This window comes from Acanthaster planci, linkage group LG02 (genome assembly GCF_054643075.1).
Source record: "Acanthaster planci isolate LZ-2023a linkage group LG02, COTS_SCS, whole genome shotgun sequence".
Lineage (NCBI taxonomy): Eukaryota > Metazoa > Echinodermata > Asteroidea > Valvatida > Acanthasteridae > Acanthaster > Acanthaster planci.
The window spans coordinates 10,253,575-10,261,829 of record NC_141778.1 but is presented as its reverse complement, the minus strand read 5'-3'; the positions used below and the strand labels follow the sequence as shown (position 1 = coordinate 10,261,829).

General features: G+C 46.0%; 1 pseudogene; it reads left to right on the top strand.

Moving 5' to 3' along the window:
- Nucleotides 1–7,044: 7,044 nt before the first annotated feature.
- Nucleotides 7,045–7,966, top strand: LOC147799868 (uncharacterized; annotated as a pseudogene).
- Nucleotides 7,967–8,255: the final 289 nt, after the last annotated feature.

The window sequence follows — 8,255 nt, the reverse complement described above, 5'->3', positions numbered from 1 at the left end:
GGTATGTGAGTATTAGCTACGGTCAACATTTTCAGTGGGGATCCCCTTCCGTTAACATTTGTGAATGAATGCTAGACCTAATTTAAGTTGAGGTCTCGAGGCCCTTCTTTGTCGAAGCTGTCTTCAATTTGTCCAAAATTGGTCCCCCACAAGAAGTTCACTGTCACAATGTGAGAAGTTTATAAATCATGTTTATATTACATTAACATCACAAGTTGGGAAATGTGTGAAAACCGTGGTTATATAAATATTGGTAGAAAGAAAAATGATTGGGCTAAGAGTTACTTTCAGATTTGAGTTTGTCCCCACACACCTACTGCAGAGTGTAGATGGCTATTCAAAACCAAATTTGTCAGAGAATACATAGTGGCAAGGAATGTTATGCAAATTAATCATGCTTGAGTAACTTTAGTCCAAGGCACTCCCCTGTGTGTGTGCTATTAGGCACTACCAATGCAGCCTTAGTGGTGTATGGAAGGGTAGTCCACCTGTGTGGTGAGGTACATGTCCTGCATGTACTGTACATAGGGCGTGGCCCTGAAGAAAAGCCAGTTTGGAAATCAAACTGTAAGTTAATTTTACTTGGTTTCTATTTATGTTTATGCTTATTTTGTATAAGATAATTGTAAGCTCATTTAAAAGATGTGTTTAAATGGCCAAAAATTATTGAAGGTTATTTGGATTCTTTTTCAAAGGGTTTTCCCTGAGGGGAACTTAAAACCTTGCTGGTTCTGAGTGAACCATTTGTTCGGAGTGAACCACCTTCATTCTGAGGGAGTCATTTGTTCTGAGTGAACAACCGTCACTCCGAAGGGATCATTATATTTGTTCTGAGTGAACAAACATCTTTATGAATAAACGAGCACCAGTATCGCTCCACAGTTCTTAGTGAACTAGCCACCCCACCCAGCTCGAGGTGAAACCGTACAGAGAGGTTTAAGGCCGACCATCAGGCCAGCAGGGAGAACCATCCTTCGACCTTCCTGGAAGATCAGCCCAGGCGCTGATGTTCATCCGTGCACCCACCTGGAGACAGCTTTACTCCAAGGAGCTGGCAGACATATTGTAGAGAACTGCATGGTACACGGGCGTGGGCATTCTTCCACCCATGCAAATTGTTGACTGTTATGAAGGTGGCCTGGTGGGGCTTGAATAATTAACTAATTAGTGGTAAAGATTTGTTTATTTATTTTCACGAAACGGCCGTAGGGGGGATATAATTAGGTATTTACATGTTTTACTAATTCGATTAGAAACTGGTTTTGGGTACAAGTGTTTTTTTTTTTGGTAGGGGGGGTTGGTAGAGTAAATGTTCCTTGTCTTAGGAAAAAAAAAAAACGGTTGATCGATTTTGAAGTATGATTGTTTGACCTCCAAAAACTTGTGTACCTACTACCATACTGGTTAGTTATTTTTTTGGTCCACTGAGGGGAAAGTCGGACCCCTGGTGTGACATTCACTAAACTAGTATTTGAAATAACTCAAAAAGGGCGAATTTTTGATGGGTAAAAATCCGTCGCAAATTGAAGTGTTTTATATAAGGGACATAAATTTCAACCTGGGAAAGTGAATTTGGTTTAAATTGGAGTGATTTGAATTTTTTTGCGTGTTGTGTGGGAGTTTTGTACACGACAACAAAGGAAACACCCCACAAGTATAGCTGTGTAAGGGTGGGTGACGTTGAGTTTGTATACACATTCAAATCGTGGACCTATAGCAATAGGGGACAATAGGGTCCACGGTTGGAAAACGTGTACAAAACATATGGGATGTCTTCCAAAAAAAAAAAAAGAAAAGTATGAACAAAAAAGGAACAATAGGGATTCCACGATTGAAGGCGTTTACACATTTGCGGGTGGGTGTGTACAGGCCTGGCATACATAGTGTGGACCTCTGCACAAAAGAAGTCCACATAATGCAGGATACGATGGCGTTGTGTGGACTTGCACATGTCCACACAAGGTTTCCCCCTCTCTGGAAAAGGAGTTTAGAGGCATTTTGGGGTCGGGGTTATCCGTGGTAAAAGGAAGAGGAATAGTCATGGAAACCTTGTACAAAAAACAGCCAAAAATCTTGTTCCTGTTTGAAGAAAAATGAGTATTTTCACTGAGTTTTCTTAACTGCACGAAAACAAAGGAATGTCCACAGTATGTATGTAACGTAAACATGTGTGATTGTGTGTGTGTTTTGTGTGCTTAATTCGTTTGGTAGGCGGTTCGAATTCCATGGAAGGCCGGGTGGAGGTATACTCGAGTAGTGAAGCCCGTCTGTATAGAGAAAACCACGCCCCTTTAGGGGGTTTTCTCAAGCCTCTCGAACAATCAGAACGCTGTATTTAGCCCCATTTCTCCCTCATTAGCATAATTTGACGAGCCAGCTCCTCATCAGGTCGTTCCATGTTTGGGTGACGAGTAGGGGTGTTCCCGTAGGCAACTCGAGGGGCGTAGGCAACTCGAGATAAAACATTCTTTGGATGGCTGTTTTATATACTGTACATGGACATGCATATACATATGTTTTATGTAGTGTATTTGTAGTCAGAAAGCACAGGAAACGCATTATGCATTAGTCGTCTGTATGAAGCGTGCAGTTATTATAATTTTTTTTACGTATGTAGTTATGTATGTTTCTAAAGGAGGGTAATCCATTGAAGTAAGTTTACATAAAATGGAAATTTAGTACAAATACATGGAAATAAAAAGTACATGATACTTTGAGTACGAAGTACATACATGTACATCAATACAGAAGCATAGGTACGTATCCAAGAGGATGGGGGAACCTACCTTCATGCAAAATTTGTCCGAAATGAAGCTATTACAACAGGCCTGTGTTGAATGGTCGGAGAGCAATTCCGTGCCGCCGGTTAATGAGAGGGATAATCCCTAGATAATGGACTGTATGTAGTGGCTGAGCTGTGTCGGCAGACTATTGTGTTAATGATTACATTGTGTACGTTGGAAGTGAGCGTTGGTCTGACTTAACCTTTGGACACTAAGGAAGAGAGGGCGCCCACATACCAGCGGTCTTGGGTTTGACTTGCTATGGCTACCGAGATTTGATCGATACGGGAAAAAGAATCTGTTGTCCCGAGCTGAATTTTTTAATTCTTTGAACTAGAGTGTTTTACGTCCCGTTACCCTGTACATGTATACGTTTCACAAATTCAGTCAGAGCGGAGCGTTACTGTTGTTCTTTATTGCGGATCCTAAATGTAAAATACAGCATAATATAAAATTAAGAATTCTGGGGGTGGCATGACGTCAGTTGGGGATTTTTAATAGATAGCAAAGGGGTAAATTTATTCGTTGTGCTGTGGAATATAGTGAGAAGCTCCGGCCAATAACCGACCTGAAAATTATTATTCGATAGTCATACCGATAAGTATAACACAAAACAAATTCAGTGGACTTCACATATTGGTTTCTGGTAGGTTTGTACTGGTACCGTTTTATTTCCCGTTGTTCATCATTGATTTTTCTCCAATAATCTATTTTATCAATACAAGATAAAATGCATTATTCTGGGCAGGCAAACGTTTGTTGTCAATCTCTCGCTCGATCAGCTGTTTGTTGCCATGGTGAAGTAAACATTAGGGCTGAAGTAAAGACACCCGGTAACCGGCACTCCTTGCTGGCAGGAGGCCAAGGTGATTCATAATCATAGCGATATGTAACTTCATTTTGCACAGGCAGAAATTGTTATACAATTGTCCCAATTAAGGGACCGCGCCAAACGGTTTGCGCGCACAGGCCACTTTGGCACTGACTTCCGAAGCCGCTGCGTCAAAAATAAATCTTGCGAAACGAAAAACTCGTTTATTCCCGTCGTTTTTTGCCGGCGTTTCACCGTTTTGGGAAATATCTATTGGGAGCAACTCCTGGACACTTCAGGATCCATCGACTGTTTTGTGCAGTTTAAGTTGGACTTTTCTTTGGTCCATCAAACAACGGCTGTGAACGAAAGCGGGTTGCCGGTCACGGGAATTTCAAGCCAGCACCGCTCAGGCAATTAAGGATGCCGCGCCCGAAACGGCAGCAGAAGAGGCAGGCCCGCCAGTCACCTCCACCGTATGCCCGAGCGACGTCGCCGGGGACCTCAAGGTGCACAGGCCTCAGTTTCGACGGGCACCGGGGCTGCTACGGAGAGCACCGCGGGGGACAGCGCAGCCGGTCCGGTCAACATCGCACCACTCATCACTGCATGCAGTCGGCCTGCCGGGGAGCGACACACTCCGGCCATAGCACAGCCAGCGCCCGCCCAAGCGGTGGATGTCCCGGCGGGCAGTTTCAGTGGGGATCCAGCTGCGCCCGGCGGAGGCCCGTCAAGTGGTGAGTCCATCCAAGGAGTTGCTCGTGGTCTGCAGCCTTCTCTGAGGGGGAAACCTAACTAGGGAGTCCTAGGGTATAGGAGACCCATTGGACTGAGATGTGAGGATGGGGCGCCAGATATCGCTGATGTTGAAGCCGATGTCTTGGGGAACTGTGTCGTGCTTGATGATTTCCATGGCTTCTCTAATGCGGCGGGGATACCATCGTTCGATGCTGGTGATAAGTTCAGCTTGGCTCCAGTTGATTTGATGGTCTTCAGTGTGGGAGTGCTTAATTATTGATGACTTTTCCAGCTCTCCCTTCCTACCATGGGCTTTGTGCTCGTTGATTCGGGTAGGGAGGTCCCTGCCCGTCTCGCCGATGTACACTTTGCCGCATTGGCAAGGAATTCTGTACACCCCCGGTCTGCGCTGGGGGTCCTGTCGGTCCTTGTGCGAAGTAAGCAGGTGATGCAACTGAAGTGGAGCTGTGTGAAAAAACTTTAATACCGTGCTTGTGGAGAATCCGCTGGATGTGGTGGGAGGTGTTGCCTAAGTAGGGGAGGGTAATGGAACTAGGGGCCCTAACTGGTTGGCTTTGGGTATAGGAGACCCTTCGGCCGGGGGTGGATCTGGGATCTTGGGTCTTGACTTGGCTTGGCTCGTATCCGTTACGTTGCAGCGCTGCAGTGATGTGGTGGAGTTCTTGACTGAGGAATTCTTTGTCGCAGATGTTGTATGCCCTGCGGACCAGGGCCCGGTTGACGGATGCCTTAATCTTGGGGTGGTGGAAGGAAGTATTGTGGAGATACCTGTCTGTGTGGGTGGGCTTGCGGTAGACAGTGCGTGCTAGGCTGCCGTTCTCCTTTCTGGTCACTTCAATATCAAGAAACGAAATGTTGCCATTACGTTCTTGTTCCGTGGTGAATTGGATGCTGCTGTGAAGCCCGTTGAGGTGTTCCAGAAAGAGTTGGAGGTTGTCCTGCCCGTGTTGCCAGATGACGAAAGTATCGTCCACATATCGGAGCCAAACTTTGGGCCTGTGGTCTGATGTATTGATGGCAAGCTGCTCAAATTCCTCCATGAACTTGGATCCCCTCGTTGACCAACAGTCAGTTGGTCAACGAGGGGATAAGCAAACCCATTTTCGGGCTCCTAACGCCCATTAAATTAGACGTGTTAAAGCAGTGGTTAACACATTATCCTGACAAGTCAGCAGCTGAAACGCTTAGTCATGGTTTTTCACATGGGTTTTCACTTTGTTTTCAAGGTCCTAGGGAGAAAAAAGATTCCAATTGCCTTAAGTCGGCAGCAGATAGGCCTGAGGTGGTTCATAAAAAGCTGCGGAGCGAAATCGCGTTAGGCAGGGTGGCAGGACCATTTAGTCATCGGCCCTTTCCAAATCTTCAGTGTTCGCCCATCGGTCTGGTCCCTAAAGCAACAACCTGTCGCTTTTCGTCTTATCCAGTACTTGTCATTCCCTTCAGGTGGCTCTGTTAATGACTTTATAAATAAAGACGAGTGTAAAGTCCATTACACGCCGTTCGATGTAGCTGTTGATTTAGTTATGTCTGTAGGTCCCAACGCTTGGTTGGCAAAAACGGACATAAAATCGGCTTTTCGGCTGCTTCCCGTTGCCCCTTCCGACTATGAGCTGCTGGGTTTTCAATTTCAGAACATGTTTTATTACGATAAGTGTTTACCCATGGGCTGTTCTATCTCATGTGCGTTGTTTGAAACATTCAGCACTTTTTTAGAATTCCACATTAAGCGGGTTTTGGAAACAACCTCTATCACACATTACTTAGATGATTTTCTTTTCATTGGTGAATCCATGTCACACTGTGAAGTACTTATTAGTACTTTTAAGGAAGTTTGCGCGCAACTAGGTGTGCCACTTGCGGAAGAGAAAACAGAGGGCCCTTGTCAAAAAATCACCTACCTCGGTTTAGAGATCGATGCAGTAAAGCGCAAAGTCCGCGTGCCCGGTAATAAGATTAACGCCCTTCGATCACAAATCCAGTCAGTTTTGGGGCGGAACAAGTTGTCTTTGAGGGAAATTCAGTCCTTGGTGGGTTCACTAAACTTCGTCTGTCGTGCTATAGCTCCAGGTAGGGCGTTTATCAGGCGTTTGATTGGCTTAACTCGTGGACTAAGGAAACCACATCACAAAGTGCGAATAACGCCGGGTGCGAAACTTGACCTGCTCATGTGGTTAGAGTTCCTAGATCACTTTAATGGGGTATCTGCGTTTCGCGACCAGGACTGGCAGGATAATGATACATTAGAGTTGTTCACTGATGCCGCAGCCAGCATTGGCTTTGGCGGGTCTTTGGCGGCCATTGGTTTCAAGGGCGATGGCCTTGTGAGTTGCTAGCCCTGTCGCCACCAATAGCATATTGTGAACTTTACCCTGTGGTTGTCGCAGTGAATTGTTGGGCCCCGCAGTTGACGAATCGAAAGGTGCGTTTCCGTTCTGATAACGAAGCCGTGGTAAATATCATTAACAAGCAATCGTCACATTGCGATAAGATCATGCATCTTGTGCGTCTTTTCGTATGCCAGTGCTTGCGGTACAACATCACATTTAAAGCCTTTCATATACCCGGCGTGCATAATGAAATTGCGGACTCCCTCTCACGTTTTCAGGTGAACCGTTTCTGTGCACTAGCACCGAAGGCGGACATAACGATGACGCCGATCGCCAATCTTCTCCAAGTGTAATACAAGGTGAGATCAACCGCCTATTACTAGCTGCATCGGCATCAAATACTCACAAGACATATCAGACTGGCTGGCGGGCGTTTTGTTCATTTCGATGCCAACAAATTGATGCCTGTTCTCCGTCCTCGCCTGCTGATGTTCTGCGATTTATTGCTTGGCTGTCACTGCAGCGTCTTGCACCATCAACTATCGGAACTTACGTTTCCGGGTTGGGTTATTATCACAAAATTTCCGGTTGGCCGGACCCAACGAAAGATTTCTTGGTGACGAAATTATTGTCGGGTTGCCGTAGGGATAATCCCGTTTTTGACGAACGATGGCCTATGACCTTGCCAGTTCTGGCCCGTATCATTCAAGCACTCCCACACGTGTGCAAAGATCATTACGAAGTGGCACTTTTCCACGCGGTCATGTTATGTGCATTCTTTTGTTTCATGCGTATAAGCGAGTTTGCCGCCATTTCAAAAACAAACGTGCAACACTCACTTATTTTGGCTTCGGACGTCGAATTTATAAATGTGGGGCAGGACAGTGCTTCCGTTTTAGTCACCTTCAGGTACACAAAGAATAACCAAATGGGTAATCCTCAGATTGTGAAATTAGTTCGCTCAGGGGACGAAACCATCTGTCCAGTGCGAGCCCTCACAGTCTACGCCCAGATGCGTCCGAAGCAGGAGGGTAGTTTTTTTCTGTCATTTTGGGGGCGATCCCCTTACCCAGTACCAGTTTAACGCCACATTGAAACGGGTTCTGATTTTCTTGGGCCTTGGAGGCTCATCATTTAGTGCACACTCCTTCCGCATTGGGGCGGCGTCTACTGCAGCGTCCTTGGGTTTTTCGTTGGATGAAGTTAAGGCAATGGGCCGTTGGCGTTCAAATGCCGCTCAACTTTATATCCGTCCAATTGTACTTTGCTAGCTGCCTGGCGTTTAATTTCAGCTGTTTAATTCCGCGTTTTGTCCACCATTTTGTCTCACTTGTTCCCACCCCTTGTTTACAGGGGATGTGTGGATCATTGGGGATTCCATCGTCCGCAGAGCGGCAACCAGGCTGGAATGCAGTCCACCAGTACGCTGGAACGGTCTGGGCGGAGCCCGATACAGTGATATAAATCAATTGTTATCTGACCTGGAAGCTAAGTGCCCTCGACCGGCCATGCTGATCGTTCACATTGGCACTAATGATTTGGGCGATACTGATGTTTTCAGCATGCGGCAGCGGA